The sequence below is a fragment of the Saccopteryx bilineata genome, chromosome 10 (genome assembly GCF_036850765.1).
Source record: "Saccopteryx bilineata isolate mSacBil1 chromosome 10, mSacBil1_pri_phased_curated, whole genome shotgun sequence".
In the NCBI taxonomy this organism is placed as follows: Eukaryota; Metazoa; Chordata; class Mammalia; order Chiroptera; family Emballonuridae; genus Saccopteryx; species Saccopteryx bilineata.
In genome coordinates this window covers 32695995-32721513 of record NC_089499.1, presented here as the reverse complement: position 1 = coordinate 32721513, position 25519 = coordinate 32695995, and the positions used below count along the sequence as shown (strand labels likewise).

At 44.3% G+C, this 25519-nt stretch overlaps 1 protein-coding gene across 3 annotated transcripts in view; it reads right to left on the bottom strand.

Moving 5' to 3' along the window:
- RFTN1 (raftlin, lipid raft linker 1) overlaps positions 1-25519 on the bottom strand; it is a 204253-nt gene that overhangs the window by 147261 nt on the left and 31473 nt on the right. The window lies entirely within an intron of this gene.

Here is a 25519-nt window from a genome sequence, read left to right as displayed (position 1 = left end):
AGAACTTCAACAAGTATATGGGAAACTATCTGGTAATGGACAGAAAAACTGTCTCTTTAATCTTTTGCTTTATCGCCTTTACTAATACAGATCACCTACTACTCCAGCACAGGATGGTGCAATGTCTCCACCAGCCTGTCTAGGTACATTCATTCATTCCCTTCAACAAAGGCTGCAGGCAGGCAGGTTGATCCCAAGAGGTAGTTTACTTAGTGGTTAGGAGTGCAGGCTCTGGCATGGAACTTCCTTGGTTCAAATCCTGGCTTGGCCACTTGCCAGGTGATGTAGGGTGAGTTACTTAATCTCTCAGTGCCTTTGTTTCCCCTAATATAAAAAGAAACAATAGTAACAGTATTTATCTGATAAGATCTTTACAGAAACCAAAAGGAGGAAGTGCCTAAGACATAGTGCTCAACAAATGTCAGTTATCATTATTCCTTCTTTTGTGATATAAAAGCTATTACAAGCCTCTCAAAGCAGTTTTAAGTTCAAACTTCAGCAGTACAGGAACTACAAATGTACCAAAAATTCCACTGATTTAGTTCTGTGGATTTTAAATAATAAAAGTTTAATATTTTCTTTTAATCCCTCTGATTGAAAATGGCAAATGCTGCCTGAAACAAAAATTAAACTTGTATACTAATCTCATCGTGGGGTGGGAAATAAGATGAACGTACAATTTGTACAAAAGAAATAATAATTTTTACCATTAAAGTTTAATTCAATCAACATTTATTAAGCACCTACCATGTACCTTGCTTATACTAGGTGCCAGGAGATAAAAAGAAACCAGACAACGCGCCCAGTCAATAAGAACTTACACAGTCTAGTGGTGGCAGGCATGGGATTAAATTGATACAGCATGGCCCTGGCCGGTTGGCTCAGTGTAGAGCACTGGCCCAGAGTGTGGATGTCCCAGGTTTGATTCCTGGTCAGGGCACACAGAAGTGACCATCTGCTTCTCTTTCCCTCCCTCACCCCCCCCCTCTTTCTCTTCCCCTCTTGCAGGCATTGCTCCATTGATTTGAGCACATTAGCCCCAGGGGCTGAGGCTGAGAATGGCTCCCTGGAGCCCCCACCTCAGGCATTCAAAATAACTTGGTTTCGATCATAGCCCCAGATGGGCAGAGCATCGACCCCAGACAGGGTTGCTGGTTGGATCCCGGTCGGGGTGCATGTGAGAGTCTGTTTTTCTATCTCCCCTCCTCTCACTTGACAAAGAAGAAAAAAACACCGATAGAGCATGTGTCCTGCTTTATTATTAAAGCTCAGTTATGCTCAGGGTGCTCCTCGGGTAGTACAGTCCTTCCTTAGCCCAACGTAGGCAAGAGGGAAGAGGGAAGAGGGAAGGGGGAAAGCACTGTCTTTACTGACTATTGGAAAACATTTATTTTTTCCTACCAGCAAAGTGAATTTTTCCTTTCACTGGTCATTAATTCTGTTCATCTGTAAGTCAGCTGTCTATCTACCGCTTTCTTATTTCATCAGCCCTTCCACACAGATCTTTATTGAGCTTTTCCATCTTTGTGAATCGTAAATTGTCCCTTCAACATCCCACATGACAAGCATCTCGACCCATACATTCTATTTACATAACATAGTAACAGCATCTTATTTAGATGTCAAACAACAGTGAGCGTGTACAAAACAAACAAAAAGCACGAAGAAGACAAAAGAATTCTCAAAGTCATGGCTACTTTCCATAAACTTCGGTGCCTTTTGGAGTGTTTCTCAGGCCAAAGTTACTCTTATTTTATACACATATATAGTAAGTTTGTTCATCTTTTTTTTTCCTACTTCCAGATTAGAAGTACAAAAATCTGAAAAATAAATAAAAAATATAATGCTCAACTCCATGACTTCTCTAAAGTTACAAAGCAGGTACTACTTAGTTTCTACTGAATGAAATTAGTCCTAACAGACCAGAAAGGACTAGGGGGTGTCCACAAAATATTTAAGATATTCAAAGTTTTCCATGAAGACTCTTTACCCTAGTAAACGACTATTTTTCACTTTCCTGTATGTCAAAATACTCAAAATTAAAAACTGAACTCAAGCCTACACTCAAAATTTTCTTAAAATTTTTCTTAAAAATTCTAGTCCATGCTCAGAATTCACTTACCTAAATAGCTAGCTATCACGACCTAGTCAATGTCATTATGATATAGAAAAATATGAAAAAAGGTAATTATTATTATAGAAATGTTGGTTGATATTACTTGTTTAAATGCTAGAAAAAAGTAAACTCTTAAGATTTATGCACAATAGGTTTTGAAAGGAGTTTATCATTTTTTAAAATTTCTATAGCTTTTAACCATTTCACATTTGTAGACTAAAATGAAAAACTAAAAAAATTAGGGCCCTAGTCAGTGGCTCAGTGGATATACAGCATTGGCCCAGTGTATAGACGTCCTGGGTTTGATTCCCGGTCTGGGCACACAGGAGAAACAACCATCTGCTTCTTTCCCTTTCCCTCTCCCTCTGCTCTCCCTCTTCCTCTGCTGCAGCCAGTGGCCTGACTGGTTCGAGTGCTGGTCCCAGGTGCTGAGGATAGTTGGGCTGGTTCAAGCATCAGCCTCAAATGCTAAAATTAGTTCAGTTGATTCAAGCATCAGCCCAAGATGGGGGTTGCTGGGTGGCTCCCAGCTGGGGCACATGTGGGAGTCTGTCTCACTATCTCCCTTCCTCTCACTTAAAAAAAAAAGAAAAGAAAAGAAAATGTGATTTTCTTTTCTTCTCAGATAACTAAAGCCAAGATGGCTTTTGAGAGCATGAATTTTCCAAATGGTTGGCTCATTTCAACACTGTGTGTGGACATAGTCTTGGTCTGAATTTTTAAGTTTTAGAGGTGACCCAGAAATCACACATGAGTATTCTATAAAATCAAATGATGCAGTATATAAAATATACATCACAGAAGGAGTAAAACTATGTGGGTTATTCTTGTCCTGCAAAAATCAGAATTGTCTCAATTTCTCTTTTTTGAATGTGATATTTATCTACCATGTCTTATTTTGATACTTGTACATTTACTGGAGGTTAGCAGGATGAGTTGCACATGGAGAGCTTTTATATTAACCATATTTGGTTTTCGTTTTAGAAACAAAGTCTTGCTCTCCTCTTTTTCTTCACCCAGGCCGATTAGGCTTATAAATAAGCACACAGCCCAGAGGAAAGACTTCAGGAGGCTTAGGTAGACATTTCATCTGAATTTTCTGAGCCCTCTTTTTCCCAAGTAGCTCTCATAGTCTTCAAACCACATCTGGGCAAGCAAAGTAAGCAGGGAATAGGATAATTGGGTCAATGAGGTCAACAACCAACACCACTGGCCAAGACCAAAATCTCACATCTCAATCAGAGATTGAATGGTGAGTATATCTTTTAACCTAAATTTCTTATCCTCTTGGCCTGGGTAGAAGAATCACATCAAGGGCCTGTTTACACAAATAACTAATATGAGAGACACATGAGCGGACATCACTTGAGTGTCCTTTTCTGAGCCAAAGTTCAGGGTGTCAAGTCTAAAACCAGAAAGAATCTTTTAGAACCGTATGGTTTCAGAACATTTGAGACATGTGGCCACCGCAGCTGTGACACAGTCCACTCTGTTATCACCCACTCGTCCTAGAATTTCTTACCCTTCAGAAGGCAGCTCTCACTCTACAATGAAAAGACTTCTTTTTTTTTTTTTTTTTTTTGTATTTTTCTGAAGCTGGAAACGGGGAGAGACAGTGAGACAGACTCCCGCATGCACCCGACCGGGATCCACCCGGCATGCCCACCAGGGGCGATGCTCTGCCCCTCCGGGGCGTCGCTCTGCCGCAACCAGAGCCACTCTAGTGCCTGGGGCAGAGATCAAGGAGCCATCCCCAGCGCCCGGGCCATCTTTGCTCCAATGGAGCCTCGCTGCAGGAGGGGAAGAGATAGACAGAGAGGAAGGAGGGGGTGGGGGTGGAGAAGCAAATGGGCGCTTCTCCTATGTGCCCTGGCCGGGAATCGAACCCGGGTCCCCTGCACACCAGGCCGACGCTCTACCGCTGAGCCAATCGGCCAGGGCCTGAAAAGACTTCTTAATCAAAATGAGGGATAAAGCGGGCTTGGCCCCACTGTTAAATGGAGAGGTCTCGGTTTCCAAAATTCAGTCATTTTGGCAAGTGAGACAGAAAGGATCTTGGAGGCCCTTGAGGCAGGCCGGATATACGACAACTCGGGCCAGTGCTGAAATAGGAAGAGTAAAGTAAAAGGTATGTGATCTCAATAGAAAAGCACAACATGGACCCCACTGGGTGAGGTTTTAGGCGGAACCGAATGAACTGAACCTAATTGTCCTTTAACCATCTTTGATGAGGAAAAAGCTCTGCTATAAAGAATTTCCTGGACAATTGAAATACAGACATCAGGGCAGAGCTCAAGGAAAAACAAACTCTTATAAAGGGGAGCCAATCTCCTCAAATAGACTCGAAGGCAATTTACCTTGGAGGTACAGGCTCCTTTTAAAACTCTTATAGGAATTATCAGCAGTAATTAAACTTCAAAATACTCCCCATATTCCAATTTTTAATTTAAAAATATATATGCATATACAAAAATACATACACATATACATGTATATTTTCCACTAAGAAACCCAAGCTAAGCACCTGTAATTTGTCTGTAATAATCTAACACACAATAATCCAATGGCCAGGCCACAGACAATAGCAGATGCTTCAAGAGAAAGAATAGAGCTCTTTCAGCGAATTATATAATTACATAATATGACCATGTTTACATTATCAAAGGGAGGCAGGCCCAATTACCTAGCTACTTCAAATTAATAATCCCATTTAGCTCAATTATCTGGCAGGCAAGGTTGAAATAATCTGAGTAATTACCTCAATTCACTAACATGGTATAGATTCGGCCTGTGAATCCAGATGTAATTTTTCCTTCCAGAACACCTCCGCCTTCAGCAAGTATCAAACTGCACAATAGTGAACTCACATCAGCTTCATCTATAAGCTGTATAAGTAAATTCCCTCTGTTAGCTGGTAAATTAAAATCTGTTATACTCTTAATAATCCAGAATTTGAAGGTTTTTTTCCCCCCTAACAAAAATTCAGAGGACCATAAAGTGTAAGAGCTAAAAAGGATCATCCGTGGCTCTCAGGTCTAAAAGCACCCGCTGGCAGGACTCCTATCAGAAATCCAGCTTACTGACTCATACCAGTTAACAGAAGGAGCTTCAAAGCCCAAATGCTTGGGTTCAAATCCTGGCTCTCTCACTTGGTAACCTCAAGGTGACCTTGGCAAGTGCCTACCTCTCCGAGCCTGGGAATTTTCATCTGAACAATGGTGGCAATGATGGCACCTCTCGATAGAGTTGGTAGGAGGACTACAGGAGATAATGCATGTAATGCACTTAGCAGTTCTTGGCACTTACTAGCACTTTAAAGCACGCGCTATCATTATTATATCACTACCACCTTTAATGTGCTCAGTGGTGGTACTCCCAAAAGAATGTGCACCTCCTCATGCTCAGGACCTCTGAATACTACCTTGCATGGCAACAAACATGATTAAGTTAAGGACCCTGAGAGCAGGAATTTTCCTGGACAGTCCAGGCAGGCCCTAAATGCAATCACATACATCCTTAGGAGAGAGAAGCAGAGGGGAGTTTTGAGACAGGCACACTGAAGAGAAGGCAATGTGAAGACAGCACAGAGAGATGCTGCTACAAGCCAAGGAATGCCAGCAGCTGCCGGAAGCTGTAAGAAGTAAGGAGTAAATTCTCTCCCTAGAGCAGGGGTCCCCGAACTATGGCCTGTGGGCCGCATGTGGCCTCTGAGGCCATTTATCCGGCCCCCGCCGCACTTCCGGAAGGGGCACCTCTTTCATTGGTGATCAGTGAGAGCGGCATAGTTCCCATTGAAATACTGGTCAGTTTGTTGATTTAAATTTACTTGTTTTTTATTTTAAATATTGTATTTGTTCCCATTTTGTTTTTTTACTTTAAAATAAGATATGTGCTGTGTGCATAGGGATTTGTTCATAGTTTTTTTTTATAGTCTGGCCCTCCAACGGTCAGTGAACTGGCCCCCTGTGTAAAAAGTTTGGGGACCCCTGCCCTAGAGACTCTGGAGGGAGTGTGGTCCTGCTGACACCTTGATTTCAGACATCTGACCTCTGGAACTGTGCAAGAAGAAATTTCTGTTGCTCTAAGCTACCTTGTTTAGGGTAGTTTGTAACAGCTGCCCTAAGTAACTCATACACCTTAATGGATACAGCCCTGTTGGACCTTTAAACAGTGTCTTGATGATGTTAACAGTGGCAATGACAAAGCCAAAGGTAAAGGCATCTGGAAGTAGGAAAAGCCAAGGGCTGGTGTTAGGAGTTGAGCTTGACAAAAGTAGAGAAGCAGGAAAATGCAAGAGACAATGAATAAATCAGGTTTGGTTGGAGGAATGGGCTCAGAAAAGTAAATGCATGAAGCTTTATTGGAGTCGCACCTTGGAATGGGTCTTATTCACCAGTAATAGTAATCTACAATGCCAGAAGATTGCTTGTTTTTAAATAACAACTTTATCCACTCAGCTATGTTTTTCCTTTGTGGTTTTTTTTTTTCATGTTTATTTGGTTTGTAGAACTTCTTGAATCTGTGAGTTGAATCTCTCATAAGTTTGAGGGAATTCTAAGCCATTATCTCTTCAAATGCTGCTTTTGTCCCATTTTGTCCCTCTCTTCTCCTTCCAAGAATCCACTTACACACATCTTAGATATTCTTTCATGGTGTCCCATACATACATATGTTCTTTTATGTATGTTCCACATTTAACTCTCTGCAATTCAGTGTGAATAATTTCCATTACATGTTTCCCAATTCACTAGTCTTTGTTCTCTGGTATATATGATCTTCTGCTACACACTGTTCTACTGAGTTCTTAAGTTCATATATTTTTTTTCCCAGTAACAGAATGCCCATTTGATTTTTCTTTACAGCTCCCAATTCTCTGTTAAAATCTTCTATCCTTCTACCTATTTTCTCCATTTAGAAAAATTTTCCTGAACATATTAAACAGTTATTTAAAAATATTTTTTTGTTGAATCTAATTCTGGATCACCTGTGAGTCTATTTCTATAATCTGTTTTTCTCTTTTTCTTTTTTTAGTCACAGTGGCATGCCTAATAATTTTTTATTAATACCAGATATTATGTATAAAAAAAATTAAAGAAACTTCTGGTCAAGTTATCTTCCTCAAAAGATGGTCCTCCCTTTCTTCTGCTAGGCAGATGGGAGTTGGGGTAGGGAGGGTTTAATCACCTGAATCAGTGAGGCACTGGTACAAGACTCAAACTACGCCTGGTTTACCCCTGTTCCTAGGATTTAGCTCACTGAGACTTTCAACTGGGAGTCTGGTGTGTTCACCATGCTCCCACCCATCTGGACCCCAATAGCGTGTCTTCAAAGCTGATCTTGATCTCCTTAGCACCAAGACTGCTGAATATTCCTTTTGCTTTTCAGAAGCTTTCTGATTAGCTTTGGAACCTCCCAACCTACGTTGCTTCAGAATTTAGCAACTATCTTTAAGGGGAAAACCGCCTGTGTATTTGAGGCTCCTTGAGGCTCCAATTTTGTCTCTCCAGTCCAGTCTCATGAGATCACCAAAAGCTCTGCTGGTTTCTCTTTCCCAGGGAAGAAACACTCCCCTGAGCAGAGCCTGGGTTTCCTGTCCCTTGCCAGCACTCAGAACCAGAACTACTCCCAGGGATGAAGTAGCTACAGATCATCAGCTTACCTACTCATCATTCTCCCCTTCCTGACATCTCAGCTCTCCCCACCCCAGTCCTCACTGTTTCAACACCTCTCCGATGCTTTTAAACAGAAAGATTCTTGTGTGTATGTGTGTATATATTATATGGCTTTTCTTGCTGTTCTTGGGATCATTAGTTTACTTCAAGCTACTCAATCTTATCCAGAAGCATAACTCTCTTCTTTGTAATTTTCAAAGTGCTTTTGCAACAGTATTTACTTTTTCCCTTATAAACTTCTGAGGGGGGGAATAGGGTAGTTTAAAAAAAGGATAAGTAGTCCCAGCAAACACAATTAGTATCCTTGGAATATTCCGGGAATTTCAGCAGTCACCTTGGAAATGTGCTAAAACAAATAACAGAAGGCAAGTATTCAAGGATGTCACTTTGAGGTACGAAAGTCTTACTACTCCATAAGGCTTTTTCGTTGCTGTTGATGTTAAGAATATGAACATGTAAGGCAGAACAATGTGTTCAATTTTTATCCACTTGATTCCTGAAAGCTTTCATCAAGGCAGTTCCCTGAGCTGCAGGAAAAAATGCCCTGAACAGAGGATGGGAGCTCACAGGGACACACACACACACACACACACACATACACACACACACACACACGCACATGCACACACTCTATCCGTGATTAAACATAACAATAAAAAAAATCTGATACAGTTCCAAACTTAACAGTAACTTAAAAGAAAGGCTGTCTTCCTTCCCCCACTCCTCTGCTTAATTCAGGTACAGGGTAATTTGCTTCTTTTTAAAAATTCTACAATCTGGTGAGTGGTGCAATTTAATACTCCATGTCAATTATGAACGCTAAAAATTTCAGAATCAAGAGATCGCCCAAATTAAATCACACACACAAACACCCACGCAGTGTATGTGTGTGGGGAAGGAGAGAGAGAGAGCGGACGTGGTAGGGGCAGCTAGCCTTTTTCCTTTCCCTTCGTCTGACACAGAAGGCTGAGCGGGCATGTCTGCGTTTTGCAACTACGGAGCCCTATTTTCCCAGGGAAAATGGGTTTCTGGCTGGAGAGGGCAAAGCAAGGTGTAAGAGAGAAGAAAACGACTGAATTATAAAAGTAAGAGAGTCGTGCAAACTCTCTAAGAGGTGAAGTAAGCAAACAAGAGAGCCATCTCAAGCACCCTCGACAGCATTCCAGAGTCAGTTCTCCCAGTGTTTGGAGTTTCAGAGACAGAACGGCAAACGCAGAACTTCGTTCACATTCCAAGGACTGAGCCATTTAAATGCCCATCATTCCATGTCACTCATGCTTTGAATTCTTTGCAGGCTTCCCAACATCCAGTTTTGGAGTTCAAGCCCCTGAACACAACATATCCAATGCTCCACAGTCCTGTGTCTCCCCTCTAGTTAATTTTCAAAGCCATTCTCTACCTTGTCTGTTGTGCTCAGTTCTGCAATGGCCTTTAAGCCAAGCTCCCAGCTAACACAGCCACGTGAATGACTTCAGCTGACACCACATAGAGCAGAAGAACTGCCCTGCTGAGCCCAGCCAACCCACAGACTCATGAGAAATAGGCACTGCCTGAAGTCACCGAATGCAGGGTAGCGTGTGACACAGCAAAAGATAAAGTGAAACAAGCTGTATCTCGTTCTTTCAGGGCAGAGTGCCTAACATAGGGCAAGATGCAGTAAGGATGCTATAGAAGGAGGATGAAAGGGGGACCACTGCAACTAAAGAAGGGGTAGCCACTGAGGAGGGACAACGAAATGACAGACCTCAAAGCCAATTCTTACTTTGTTGCTGTGGAGAGAAACGTGTTAATAAGAGCAGAGTTTAGTCACAAGGTAAGATGCACGAAGCAAAGAGGAGGGGGCAACAGTTTTAGGTGGAAGAAGTCACCACTGCAGGCCAATCCCGAGCAAAAGGCCTGGGCAAGGAGGCTGTGGGAAAATGTGACCGAGGGGTGAACAGAAAGGTGCTGGAAAGAAGCATCTGGTGGATATGATGCGATGGGAAATGGCAGGAGGGGGACAACAATAAATGACAGCATCCTGATATTTCCATTCGAGGGATAAGGAACAAAAAGTAATGCCTCGTGTGTGCAGAGACCCACATGGCTCCCAAACCCAGCCATCCAGAACAGTGACAGCCCTGCTCAGTGGATCAGAGTGGATGGCAGGTCACTCAGAGGAAGAGCCACACTCCTCACCGGCAGGACTGGCCCCTGCTCCCCCTGACCTCACTGCCCATCTTTCCTTCTCTACTTGGACCCAGACACAGTGACTGCGTCCTGTTCCTCAACACACCAGGCACGTGTCTGCCCCAGGAGGAGCTTCTGTAAGAGAGAGACGGCAAGGCCGGAACCCCGGGAATGCCCGAACTAAGAGTGGGGAGGAGAAAAGCACAAAGATGAGCCACCGAAAGAGTCAAAGAGCATGGTCTCGTGGCAGGGAAGCCAGAGATTCAAAAAGCCAACAGTGACACGAAAGCCTTGGGAGGCAAGCGCTCAGTGGAAGGAAGGGAAGGGAGGGAGGGGAGAGGAGGGGGGAGGGGGAGGGGGAGGGGGAGGGGAGGGGAGGATGACAGTGTTCACAGCCATCAGCACTGGCAGCCAGAGCTGGGAATGAACCCAGAGCTGAAGGCTCTCACTCCCCATCATGCCCACAGGTCAGCAACACCTAGGAGCCTGGGAGAGGCAGGCTCACTTTTAGGAACCCTGAATTAACTCCTCAGCAAACCCTTCCCATTCATTTATGATTATCTTTTCTTCACAAATCAAGCCTGCCAGACTCAAAGACTGGTGCATTCAGGAAGTGCTTACTCAAAACCCAGCAACATCAATATGGGAGATTTCAGACTCCAGGCCGATAACACGGTGAGCTATATTTATATTCCACAGCTGGTGAGGCCTCGGCACACTTCTTGCTTTCGAGAAATCCTGTCGGCTTAATTTATATGGCTCAGACCCCATTCCCTTTCTGGCAACAAGCTTTTTATCTTTTTCATTTGAAAACTTATCTTCAGGATTTTCCAAACCCTCACTGTCATTAACGTCTGATGCGCTGTGTTCTGTTTGGAGTCTCCGGTCGATAAGCAGGACTCCTTAGATGTTGTCTGTCCACATCTCAGACCACTGAGTACACCTGAAACCTGCAATCCAGCCTCAGACCCTAATGGCACTAACAGAACGAGAGCGGCACGCCTCTCCCTTTCTCTGCTCTGTTCCCTTCCAAGCCACTAAAACCCTCTCAGATATTTTTTCGTATCGTTACTATCGTTGGATTAGATGCTTAAATGTGTAAGCCAGCCCAAGTGGAGTGGCAGGGGTAGAGGAAAAGGCTGGATGACGCATTGCCTCCCATACACCTCAGCATTTAATGTTAAAAAAAAACTTCCTCAGAAAAAAGATAAAAGCTAAAATCAGATCTCAGATGAAAAATGATAAATTGTGACTAGCTGAAGCCAATTCAAGCTGAGCCAATTATCACCAATCATAAAAGATGACCTATAAGAGGCCCTGATGCCCCAGTACAATAGAGCAATTAAATCTTTGTAATGGAGACAGAAAATGCCACGTAATTAGACACAGCCAGAAAAGGGTACGAGTGCTTCCCCTTCCTGTGGCTGACCCATGAAGGCAGGCACACAGCCGTTTCCACACTGCAAAGGCCGGTCCATTCTCCCATCGCTCAGCCTGCCTGGGCCACATCCGACAGCAGGCCGCGGAGGTGGAGTTTCCTTTGGCAATAAGCCACTAACAACCCTGGAGTTCCTTGCTTACCGCAGGTCCAAATAAGTACAAGAATAACAGCGCCCCTACCCCCCACCCCCATGTACCTGCCTGGTTACATATCGGGGGAGAAGACCTTGCTGTTTATAGCACAGTGGTCCAGGGCATAGCTTTTGGAGCTAGGCACCTAGCAGTTTTTTCATCTGTAAAATGGGTATAGACTACAAAGCTCATTGAATGTTACAGAATTCAACGTTTTACTCTATGTCAAGGATTTTGAACAGTGCCTGGCAGACAGTAAATGCTATATGAGTTGGTTCTTGCTGTTCTGTGGTTGTCACTGTTATTATTCAATACTCCACAATAGTATCGTCATTAAGTGTTTCACAATAGCAAGGGTTGCCATCCGCAAGCAGTTGCGAGGGTATTACACTTACCCAGGCAAGATAAACTGGGGACTCGACTCACAGGAATGGAGAAAACAAGCCAACACTAAGAGGCACTGCGAAGGCAGGGACCTCAACAAAAGCCTGATGCAGGAAACAAGAGAACGAGACATGAGAAGCGTGACTCCAAGATGCTGTTCCAGGGATCGTGGGTGAACGGGGTCCATGGAGAGAAAGGAGGAGAGGACGAAAGCTCAGGGCAGACAACCGGGTCTGAGGCCGCTCCATGACTTCCAGGGAGGATGGCCTTGGGCCTGGCAGATGCTCGCGCACCTTGACCACGAAGCTTTTTCTTTCTCCCTCCTCCCACATCCATGCTGGTGGACACAGAGCCAAGACTGGTCCCATGGGAAGACGGGACAATGAATCACAGAAAATAACCCCCAGGAACCTTTCTGTTGACACAGAGAGACATTTCCTGAAGGTTTATGTTGTACCAGGCACTGAAATACACTATCTCACCTCACCTTGACCATGACCCTGTGTTGCTGTGGGCTCGGAAAGGTTACGTAACTTGCTCAACATCAGTGGGGTAGCAAGAAGCAGAGTGAAATTTAAACCAGGATCTGTCAGAGACTAAAAATGCCCTCTCTCCACTGCACACTGCAGTGCCTAGCCTCCAGTGATGATCAGTTTATCAAAATCAGCAGGAGGACCTCAGGTATGTTTTCAGTGGCATCTCAGAGGAAAAGAAAGTTCCCCTAGACAACAGCTAAGCTAATTCACATAAGTAAATGAAAAGTATAGAAAAGAAGAAAGAGGACCAGGCCACAGACCAGAAACTTGTATTCAGTCATTATGAGCAAGCTCAGGGATGTGATCCCTCAGTGCCTTCATTTGTCCACCTTTAAAATGGGATGTTAAGATTTGTCCTTCTAGCTCCATTTCTGTAGGTAGAGGAAGCTCCTATCAGACTGACTCTCTTGAAAATGACAACTATATGCTCTAGATATAAACAAACAAGCAAAAAACTATGTCAGGGCACTGGAGAGTGAGCCTAGGCAAGTAGATACTGGAGAGGACTCAACACTTGGAAGAAATGCACTACACTAAGTTTTTGTTATTTACGGCTCTTAGCCTAAGGTCAAGTCCTAGCCTGTACCACAGGGACAGCTAAAACTCACAGTCCTAATGGCTTGGAGAAACAGAAGACAGAATCCAGGGCTATATCAGCTGCTAGAATATAAAGGGGGAATCTCAGAAAGGAGAGAGCCAGAGAAGGGAAGCCTCCAATTCTGTGTATAAACTCTGACTGAGTCTCTGGTTGACCCCTGAATGTGTATGCATGTGATACTCTCCAACCAGCACAGTGAAGGCAAAAAAACAAACTGAGATTTGAACCACCACCCAAGAGACACGAGTTTGCAGCTGATGACTAATCAAGTAAATTGGCTGCTAAAACAAACAAAACATCCACACTCATCAGAGGAATAAAACAGAATCCAAAGTCTCCATAATATAACAGTCACAGTGTCCATGATACAATCCAAAATTATTCTAAAATGTGACTCATTCTTAAGAAAAGATAGTCACTGATTATTGATCCCAAGTGACTTAGAGGTATGAATAAAGAAACGAGAATTTAAAAACTATTATAACTATACTCAATGTCTGTCTAACCTACCTCACAGAGTTGTTTAAAGCTAAAATAGGGTCAGACAAGTGAAAAATGTTTTAATAAATTTCATATATTCTAGACCTACGAAGTAAAAATGCAGGTGATCCCTAATTTTTATGTCTGTCCCTAGAAACCATACAATAAAGTGAACCATTTTAATATGCATGACCTTTCTTCTAGAAACAAATTATACTCAAATTACTGATCAAAACTTTTTAAATACATCACAAAGATGAATAATATGTTACTATAAATCAAGGCCTGTAATGCCTATATACCGCCATAAATTATTTTTAAAAGCAAAATTGGGCCATACATCATAGCTTATTTCATGCAGAGAGAATGGACAGTATGCAGAGAAGTCAGACAGCTTGAGCTTAAATTCTGGCCTCATGACATAAAAGCTATGTCTCCTTCCATGAGTCCCTTAGCCTCTTTGCACCTCAGTTTACTACTAGAAAATGTCGACAGTAATCCTACCTGCTGTACAGGATTGGTGTGATAAGTCAAATTCAGAGTCTATGTAGTGACTTGGTACAGAGTCAGGTGCTGAATAAACAGAAGGTGAGAGGGCAGGTGACTTGGCCAGCTTGCCAACACTGGCCGTAGAACCTAGATTCATTTTTTCATTATTTTTTTTAATTTATTGATTTCTAGAGAGAGAGAGACATCGATCTGTTGCTCTACTCATTCATGCTGTCACTGGTTGATTCTTGCATGTGCCCTGACCAGAGATCAAACTATAGAAACGATCCCTGAAAGTATAGTCTTTCCTGACCAGAGATTGAACACGCACCTTGGCACATCAGTAGGATACTTTAACCCAGGGGTAGTCAACCTGGTCCCTATTGCCCACTAGTGGGCGTTCTAGCTTTCATGGTGGGCGGTAGCGGAGCAACCAAAGTATAAATAAAAAGATAGATTTAACTATAGTAAGTTGTTTTATAAAGATTTATTCTGCCAAACTTAGCGAAAAGCCAACATAAAGTACTTGGTAAGTAATTATTATTATATGCTTTAACTTGCTGTAACTCTGCTTTCTAATTTTTATAAAGTAAAGTTACTTCACTACTTTATAAATCACCATTAGTGTGGAACCAGTGGGCAGTTAGAAAATGTTACTACTAACAGAGATACAAAAGTGGGCGGTAGGTATAAAAAGATTGACTACCCTTGGTCTAACCAACTGAGCTACCTGGCCAATGCTCCATCCCTCCATTTTAAATCATTTCATAAAAACTCTATAATTAGGCACAAATGTCCTGTAAATTGGTTATTCCAAGTCCCTTAAGAATTATGAAACATGCAAAGCACATAAAAAACACAACTCTGTCATGTCACAAATTTGATCAAAAAATTATATCTAAAAATTAGAATTTTTATTTTAAATATTTTTTATTCTTTTGAGTTTGAAAGTTCTTAAGATGTGGCTTAGAGGAAAAGAATCTTTTTGTTAAAGGGTGATCTTGGGAAATGTATTTACATGAGTGCCTATTTTTTTTCCTCAATCACTTTCATCAGCGCCCACACAGAGTCTCAGAAGTCACGTCCCACAGTTACCGACAGCATCTGAATAGGAGGATATAGAACTACAGGCTTGTGTGTGGGGAGCCCAAGCCCCTCCCACTTATGGCTCTTGTATTCACTTATTTTTCTTTTCCTTCCCATCGCCCTCACAGCTGACACAAAATTAAGAAGTTTAAACTGTTAAAACAAACAAACAAAAAACATGTTCCAGGAGTTTAGGAGGGAACGTCACATTCCTTTGCCTGAAGAATGTTATAACTGTTTATAAAATTTGGAATTTTGCCTTTGAAAAAACAATTTATCGGAACAGGGAGCCACAGAGCAAGGCAGCTGTCCTCCCCCACACAACCCTTGTCCTTCCTGTGACTGACAGAGTCCAGGGCCTGAGCAATGAAAGACACGAATTTGTTCAATACCGAATATATGGAAGCCACAGAAGTCACCTACCCAGGTAGGTATGGAGCCCAGAGCCTCTGTGCTGGTCCTCATTTCACGAGAAGAAATTAGAACCTTATCAAGTTCTCAGAACAAGGCTCCGATCAAAGAACTAAGTCCAGAAAGAGGAGGGAAAACTTAGAGATGCCCAAATGGTGCCAGGCACTTCTGACAGGTGGACGACGGAAGGACCAGCCTGGGAGGCACCGAGGAGAACTCAGCGGGAGCGTCTGGAACGGACAGGAGCTCCTGCCTAAGGAGGCGTGGGGCCTCAGCACGGCAGAGACCACTCACTCGGCTGTTTCCCACTCCAGGCGGATATGCTTTCCTGGTTGAAAGAGACGGACTTTGTCCCAACACATGATGACCTTCACAGGCCCACAGGCTGCTCTCCTAATTACCCAGGAGGGGACGTCTGAAGCTGAAGTGATTAACACAATGCTAAATGATCAAAAGCTGAGAAATGTGGCCAACGCACGGCTTCGGGGAGACCAGGCGTCGCCAAGAAATCTGGATTCTTCCCATCAGGTGTCACCAGCTGCACTGGCCCTGGATGAGCTCTTTCTCCACCAATGGCCTGTTTCCTCATCTGCACAGGGTCACATTTAGGTGGGGCGACTTCAGGGGCTCCTCTCTCTTCTAGACGTTTCTGGGAAATCACTATTGGCCATAAATGTCCTCATTGACAACACCCATTTCCTAATGTGTGCCTGCGTGCACATGTGCACGTGTGCACACGCATACAAACAACAATTCTAGACACAATGACCCTGTCTATCCCTTCAGCACAGTGAGTTCAACACTGTTGGCCAGAATAAAACACATCAGCTCCCAAAACCGGGCAAGATGACCCCGGGTCCCTGGGGGTGCTGTAAGACACTCGTTTTCCACAACTGATCATTTCTTATCACATCTCTTTCTAAATCCAGAGCTCTTTGAGTAAGACGCTGAGTTCCTTATTATCCAATGATTAACTACGGCAAGGTCCACCAAAGCACTCTGCATTCTTGTACGTACTCTGATATAAAGCACTCAGATGTTCCCTGGCCCACCCAGCCAGCCTGTACCTCAGAGGGTGAGGAAGTCTCCCCACATTTCTCTATCTGGCCCTATTCTCAGGGTGTGCCAGGTCTTACCCCACCTCTGGGCTGACGTCACTGCAAATATGGCCCTCTCCTCAGCCAACAGTGCTTGTGGTCCTTGGGGCCTGGGCTGTGCACATCTCACACTGTTCTATCTCGCAGTTTCTCAGCCAGTGTGGTGAACCACTGTCTGCCAGCACCCTACAGGTGGCTGGGACCTTGGACGGGGACAGACCTCATTATGCTTCTGAGGAAAGAATCATTTAAATCAGTGGTCCCCAACCTTTACTGGGCCACGGACTGGTTTAATGTCAGAAAATATTTTCACAGACCGGCCTTTAGGGTGGGACGGGTAAATGTATCATGTGACCGAGACAAGCGTCAAGAGTGAGTCTTAGATGGATGTAACAGAGGGAATCTGGTCATTTTTTAAAAATAAAACATCGTTCAGACTTAAATATAAATAAAACAGAAATAATGTAAGTTATTTATTCTTTCTCTGCGGACCGGTACCAAATAGCCCACGGACCGGTACCGGTCCGCAGCCCGGGGGTTGGGGACCACTGATTTAAATCATTCCTGTCTTATACAGTAAAGCCTGTCAGGTTTTTGTGTCCACGATTCTTACCTGACTCTCCTTTGCGTTTGGTAAAGTAAAAACAGCTTCCACTTCCTGAGCTTTAACCGTGAGCCTACCCAAATGCTTTATCTGATGACCTCATTCAGTTCTAACCACCCAGGAAATACATAGACATTTTACAGATAAGAAACTGAAGCTCTGAGGGGCTAAGTAACTCACTCAAGGTCACAGAGCAAATGAGACAGGTCTCCCACCAGGACTGCAGGCATCACACCCAGATCTAGGCCCCACCAAAGCCCTAGTGCTTTTAGTCACACCACCAGCGCTAGTCCCTGACATGCAGGGCGATGAACTGATAAGTTGCTACTGGTTAATTACTAGTGCACGCTGCTGCTAGTGGCCCTCCTTCCCCCAAGACAAACACAAGCTGATCCTGGGGCCATGAGAAAAATGCCGGCACACCCCCAGGAAGCCGGCCAACCCTGTGGTGATGAGTGACACTGAGAACAATGAACTGGACACCTATGGGTGTCTGATGGCCACTTGAAAGCACTCCAGGAGAGGTGAAGACAAAAAATAGGCTTCCATCCAATGCAAATTTTAAACCAGATTCACTATGCAACACAGTGTTAAAGTCAAAAGAGCCTTAGCCTCCACTGTGCTTGCAAAATTCTGTACCTTGTGAGAAAAAAATGAAAAAGAAAAGAAAGCACCGTTTGTTGGTCCAACATTCCCTGTGGAGCAAGTTGGGAGACAACATCCTGCTGAGCTGGAGTTCACTCTTTTGGGACGAGGAATTTGAACAAAATCACTTCTATGCCTTCCATAGCCGACAGAGACAGTTCTAGCCATCGAGGATGGAAGCAGACATGTCCCCTCTCCTCTGAAGTCCAGTAGAATTTTTGCTCCTTAGCCCCACAACTGTTGACCTGCTGGTTTGGAGGTCTCGGTTCCTAAGGGAGGAATTCTTCCACCCGATCACACAGCAATGGTTTCTCTGCACTGACAGCTGAGGATGTCCCTTGGCCATTTTAGATTATGAATGCCACAAAAACAAAAGGCAAAGAAGGTGGTGATGATCCTGGCTAGAATGAGCGGTCCCATTTTCCAAAGGGAAATTAGATGTTGGAATACAAGGGTGTCTCTGGAGTGCCTCTCGGAGTGCCTCTTGGGACTTCCACGTTCACAAGTAAATATTAATGAAAAATGAGAGAGAAAGAGAGAGGGAGAGAGCAACAGAGGATTTAATTTCCCAGATCATTCCAATAGGCAATGAACTCCAGCAGGATAAGGTATTGCCCGGGGACAAAAGTCAAGTCCCATTTGTCACCCGTATCCCTATCTGAGCAATGCTGATTCCTCTTCTTGTCCCACCAGCCCCCTCTGAATACTGCATATCCTACAGACTGCAGTAGAATTCTAATTCATGTCACCCAGACAAGGACACCGTGCCGGAAGGACACTATGACTTTGTGTCTCCTCTTTCTGAGAACAGAGTAAGAGCACAGCAGGAAGCACAGTTGCATCTTGTTAAGCAGAAACAAGGCTGTTATGTCAAGAATGTGCACAAGGACGAATGGATGCTGAGGATGTGAAGGTGTGGACTGTGCTGGTCATTTAGTTGCTGTCTCTCGGGTCCGCATCCACCCTTCCAGACCCCGGTCTGCGTTGTGAGCTAGGACTCTGCATTCCTCCTTTGCTAGCTGACTCCTATTGGGTTCTGCCAGTGAGGGCTCTAGGTGGAGATCAGATGGCAGGGGAGCGGGAAGGGACCGCCTTCTGCTGCTTGCAGTAGCTCGTCCCCACCTCCAGCATTTTCCCATACTCCCAGAAGCAGCCTCCTGTGGCTCAGTGGTAAATGCAGAAGGCAGAGCGGTTAATGAGATAGAAATGGTTTCTATCTTCACGGTGCTTAAAATCCAGCAGGGGAGAAGACACCGAACAAATAAGGAATTGTGATCACTGCTGTAACGAAGTGCAGGTTCCTCTGAGAGCATATCGCAGAAGGTCTGGGAAGGATGTCAATGGAATGGTTCTAGGACGATTGGCACCACTATGTAAAGATAATGGCACCAAGCCGCTTTCAGAGAGGATCAATGGAGGCTGCGTTATCTGCCTGAAGTCGACATACTTTTAAAGAAGGCTGATGTGAACGTGCAAGAGTTTTCAAATCATCCTGGATTGTAGCGTTTTTCCATTCATCATTCAGTCATTCAACGAGCGCCCTCGGCACTAAGGCTCTGGGGGGCTTAGCCGTGAACAAGGCAAAGTGGAGCCCACATTATGGTTGGTGGGGGAAACGCCATAAATAACAGCAAAAAATAACATAGTATGATGTCAGAGGATGACAAGTTCCATTTGGAAAGGGAAGCAGGGAGTGGAGGTTGAAAGTGGATGGGGTGAGAGGAAAGGCTGTTTTAGGCAGGAGGGTAAGAGAAGGCCCCTCTGAGAAGCAGAGACTCGGACCAGGGGGCGGGAATGAGCCGTGAGAAGATCTAGGAGCACAGAGAGAAACCCGCAGCTCATGCGACATCAGAGGCACTTGGAGCAATGCCAACGAGAAAGGGGATTCCATCTTGGGAGAGAGCTGTCCATTTGTTTCCAGCAAATCCTACAACTCCAACATAGCTCCGTGGCTGAGTGCAGGTCCGCATTCTGGAGTGGGGTTATTTTTCTTGACCTTGAATTTATATCGCAAGCTGGAGAGACATGAATTATATTCCCCTGGGTTTCTCTGTTCTGTACAATTAAGAAAAGCTTTTTTTTTTTTTTCTTTTTTTCTTTTTTAAAGTCACAAGGCAGATGACGACACCAAGATCTTCTATTTTCTCTCTGCAGGGAGACTGTCATCATTCAATATTAATTGATCCTACTTTTCTTCCATAAAGCAGGGGTTAAAACAAATTTTGGGTCACAAAAGTGGCAACTATTACACTATTAAGATAAAGTATTAATGGCATCTCTGTTCAACTGTACCCATATTCACGTGGCATCAGCGGCCTCAACTCTTACAGTGTTCCTTTAATGGGGAAAAATGAGTAAATTATTATATTCCTTCCCGACACTGGATACATTGCCAGCGCCTATCTCGTTGAAGGTTGCTAGAAGGTTTCATCACAAACGGGAACACACAGAAAGGGGGTAATAGATCTGACAGCAGGAGCGCTTGTCAATCGAATGCAATTTTATTTTCCTGCTAGAGAGCAGATAAAATGAAAACAGCAAGACGATATGAGAAGCTCGTAAAACTGAGGAAGGCTAATATTGTTTATATATATATTTTGTTTCCTTAGACACAAACTATCAATAGATGCTTATTTTTAAAGTAGGGGACTGAATTAGAAGAACCTAGTTTAAGGAATAAAGGAAGGGAGGGAAGTAGGGAGGGAGGGAAAGTAAGAGAAAGGAGGGAAAAATTTCTAGTTGTATCTACAGGTCAATAGCCCACCATGAACTGGGGGTATTTGAGAAGAGCTGGACCCCTAGGACTGGCAGGGTGACCGAGGCTGGCGTCCAGTAAAGAACAATTGTCAAGCTTCAGAGAGGGCTTTGGATGCCTGTATCTTCCCACTTCTCTTCGGTCATTTATTTTTGCTAAGGCCTTGTGGACAGGAAACCACAGGGCATTTGCATTCCATTAATACGTTTCATTGTCACAAATCTTGACTTTCACAGCTAGAAGCCAGAATTGGCAATTTACATCCAGGGGGATGAATAACTATAGTTGAAGCTTTACTTACAAATAAAATTTAGTTTTGAGAAGAGACACTCTGCTCAGCGAGGCCTACGGCACGAAATCAGAAAGGCTGTAGATGTGGCTCACACCGTCAATGAGAGGACAAAGATTCCATAAGAATGAACAGTGAGCATCTGCTTCCACACTGGCAGGCCACACCAGCGGTTTCTCTTGTCGATGGCCTTGAAAGGACCAAGGCCCCTGACTCCAGAGAAGCAAGACTTTTTTTTACAGTCAGAGAGAGGGATAGACATGGACAGACAGACAGGAATGGAGAGATGAGAAGCATCAATCATTAGTTTTTCGTTGCACATTGCAACACCTTAATTGTTCATTGACTGCTTTCTCCTATGTGCCTTGACCACAGACCTTCAGCAGACCGAGTAACCCCTTGCTCAAGCCAGCAACCTTGGGTCCAAGCTGGTGAGCTTTGCTCACACCAGATGAACCCGCACTCAAGTTGGCGACCTCGGGGTCTCAAACCTGGGTCTTTGGCATCCCAGTCTGACACTCTATCCACTGTGCCACCGCCTGGTCAGGCGAGAAGCAAGACTTTTAACATCAAGTGCCTTTATTGGTTATCTAATGACATTTAACAAATTACACCCAAATTCAGCAGCCTAAAACAACCATTACTTCACAGTTGCTGTGAGTCAGAAATCCAGGTCCAATGTAGCTGGAAGTCTCTGGCTCCAGGCCTCCCATGAGGTGGCATCAGGGCATCAGCCAGGGCCAAGGGGCTCAGGGCTCCACTGGGGGAGGCCATCTGATGTCTCCCTTGATAGCAAAGAAAGTAAAGGGTATTAAGAGAAAAGAGAAGTTTCCTTCTATTTTAGGTATTTGGGTCAAATCCATTTGTGTGAAGTCTACAATAAGAACACACTGACAGCCGGATGAGGTGGTGGCACAGTGGATAGAGGGTCAGCCTGTGATGCTGAGGACCCAGGATCAAAACCCTGAGGTCTCCGGCTTGAGTGTGGGCTTTTCCGGCTTGAGTGCAGGATCACTAGCTTGAGCATGGGATCATAGACATGACCCCATGGTTGCTGGTTTGAACCCAAAGGTCACTGGCTTGAAGCCCAAGGGCGCTGGCTTGAGCCCAAGGTCGCTGGCTTGAGAAAGGGGTCACTCGCTCTATTGGAGCCCCTCAGTCAAGGCACGTATGAGAAGGCAATCAATGAACAACTCAGGAACCACAACAAAGAATTGATGCTTCTCATTTCTCTCCCTTCCTGTCTGTCCCTGTCTGTCTGCCTCTCTCTCTTTCTCATTAGAAAAAAAAAAAAAAGAATACACTCAGTAAAGATAAGAAAAAGTTTTTCTTTTAATGTAAAGATTCCAAGCTGCCAGGAAACAGTGGCGAGAAAAGGAGCCACAGGGCCACCAGTTTGAGGGCTAAAGCAAGGAAATCCAAAAAACCCTAAATACCCTTCTCCCTGTTCCTGGCCGTTTCCGGCATCCTCTCGCCCCAGCCTGCTGAAAGAAGCAGCAAGTGACTTTTCTGTCACAAGCTTCATCTCACCCTAGCCAAAGAGACCACTTCTCACCAAGAGAGCCACAATGCACTGGAAGCCTGGGAGCACATGCCAGGGCGGGCGTTTACGGAGTCCCCAAAGGTTCATCCTGGGGGCAGGAGCAGCCCAGACAAGTCCCTCGCCTTCTGGAAGCAGTCTGATTGGGGCAGTAACCCAGGGGATTTCCCAAGCTGCAGTTCTGTGGTCACAGAGGTTAGATTTGGTCTAGGGTTTCTAGGACCTTCCTTTGCCCATCAAACAGTATTCAAATCTCCAGCCATGCAGGGCCTTCCATGTCAAAGATAAACCCTGGTAAGGCAAGGCAGATGCTCTTCCAAGATGAAACACAGGCTCCATGAAGACTTGTGCCCACACCGGACTGGTTTCCGGACACCAACGAGAGCCAGGGCTGGGACATTACTATCGCAGAACTGGGTGGGATGTTTCAGACACTGGTTCCTACAATGAGAGACCTTGCCTTCTTGTTTACCTCTGCACGCCCAGCTTGGAGTCTGAAAAGGAGCAGGTATTCAATAAATAGCCAATGAATTAATTTCGTTGAATATCCTGTCAGACAAGGCGGCTTCCTCCATTAAGGAAATCCACCCTGCCAAGTACGCCAGCTCCCTTAGGAACATATTACCAACCTTGCATCAAAAGCAACATTCATTCCATACGGCACCACACTGGGCTCATGCTTACCAAGCCACTCTGAATTTACACCTGGGATGCCCACCTGAAATAATCCCCTTCCTCTTTTAAGAAGGCCCAATAAGGCTGTCCAGCTAATGCATCCTTCTCCTATTAAGTAATATGTCTGAACCTGGAAAGCAAATTTTTGCAACAGAATGGGGGAAAAAAATCCCAGCTGCTGATAAGTGTAGCAGGTACTCGTCACCTACCTAATTTTTATCAGGACCTCGGACCTGTAAACAAAGACTAGCTTCAGGTCTGCCTGAAACACAAGAACTGAGAAAATGCCTTTCTAAACCTCATGACAGTGACATGCGACCTGAAGTTACGGTCACTCACCTTTCTACCCCAGACCTGCTTCTGAAACTATTTCAGAGGTAAGAGTCAACAGGCCTCCTTTCTTCTGAAGCACCAGTGAAATCTGGCCAGAATATTGGACAAAACTTCTCCATAAAAACTTCTTTGAAGTAGTGTTGCCAGTAACGATAATTAGTAGTGTGCATAGAACATTAGCTTGTTTTCTGTTCCGTTTTAACCAAATTAGATAAAAAATTATTACTACCACAGCACGGCTTTTATGAGTCCCTGAAGAAAAATAACTTGGTTTTGCTTTGACAGATCACAGTCATCACCAAGGAATTTCATTTTACTGAAGGCAGCTTTAAGTCCCTGAAATTTACTGCTCACACACATACACATGTGTGCGCACGAATGCACGCGTGCACACACACACACACACACACACCTGAGCCTATTGTCGTACAAGACTTAGTGTTTGTTGTTTCTTAGACTGTATTTGGAGTCGCTGGGAAAAAAGAGCCAGATGAGTTTTCATATTAAGAAAGGAATGCAAAGAATGCCTTCCTCTCTCTTAAATCTAATCTTATTATCTCCATTAGTGAATATTTAACAACAATAACACTAATAGCAGACTCGGTTGCATTATCAGATGCAACAACACTACAGAAGATGTATGTAGCAGCTTGGCTCAGAAAAGCTCAAAGCCATTTCGCACATATTATCTCATTTATCTTTAAAATTCCCCACCAACACTGTAAAAAGCGTATTCATCTGTGGTGAGACATGGTTTATGGGAAACGATTTCCTTACCACTCCGCATCTTCTGTTTAAAAACAGGGTCTGTTTTCAGCACATCTCCCAACCAGAACCTCAACTCATAACTCATGCCACTGACTTCCTTTCATGAGTCTTACAAAGAAAAGATAAAGTGCAACTCACTCCTAGCAGTTACAGAAACTGAAAACAAAAGTGAAACATGCATAGGAAATTAAATAAATTCATAGTGCCCAACAATCATTGTTGCCCAAACTGAAATTAAATAAATGCACACACACACACACACACACACACATACACACACACTCTCCATGAAAACTTCACAATACAATTCATTAATGAACAGCGAAAGGGAACAGAAGCTGAAAGTGGGTCAGGAGGAACTATTTAATCTAATAGCCTGGAAATTATATTGGAAGAGCAGATGGTTTCACAGAAGTCGATGCTACCTAGAGGAGCAAGGAGTGATTGTCTAGGAAAGGAAAATGTCTTCATAGCCTACAGCGCGCACTATTTTCAGCAAAGGAGGCGTCTATATTCGGCACAGGATAGACTCTGAGCCTGGCACACTGACAAAGCTGGGACGAAGTGGCAGCCGTCCACACGTATCCAAATTCAGACTGGGTCTGCCCCAGCTGAGCCAGAGGTCAAACAGCCCTATTTTAAAACCAGCACTATACTCCACTGGGTCATTAACCAACATTTGTGACCTTGGCAAGTAAGGAAAGTGGTTTTCAACAGCTGATAGGCAGTGTGATCTTAACATAAGTTTCCCACCCCCAGACCCTGAGAGGCCTGGGCAGCGGTGAGATGCACAGGTCACGTGGACATGGAAGACCCAAAGTCAAGCTGTGGCCCTGTAAGCTTGAGCCTTGCTATGAATTCTGAAGACTGAAAAATCATTCTAGTGTTGTAAGGACCCCTTGAGCTAAAGTAAATGGAGCCGCATGACAGCCCACACGCCATAACACGCAGCTGCTAGTTACATGCCCACCACCTATGACTCACCAACCATCGGGGTAAGTTCTCCCGAGAGCAGGGCTCTGTTGAAGGGAAGGCCATCAGAGTTGGGACCTTAGAATGACAGCTCAGAGCCTACCAGACCTGAAGGCTGTACCGGACACACCTGCGGCACAGCCAACACTGCTTACGAGAAAAGGATTGCAAGGCAAGTCTTGGTTCAGATTCTAGTCCCATTACATATTTGCTGCGTGACAGAGGGCAGGTTGGGCAACCTCTCTGAGCCTCGTTTCCTCATCTGTAAGATCGGGATCCCGTGAGGATTAATTTACACTGAGCACAGCGTGTGGCTCATTGGCTGTTA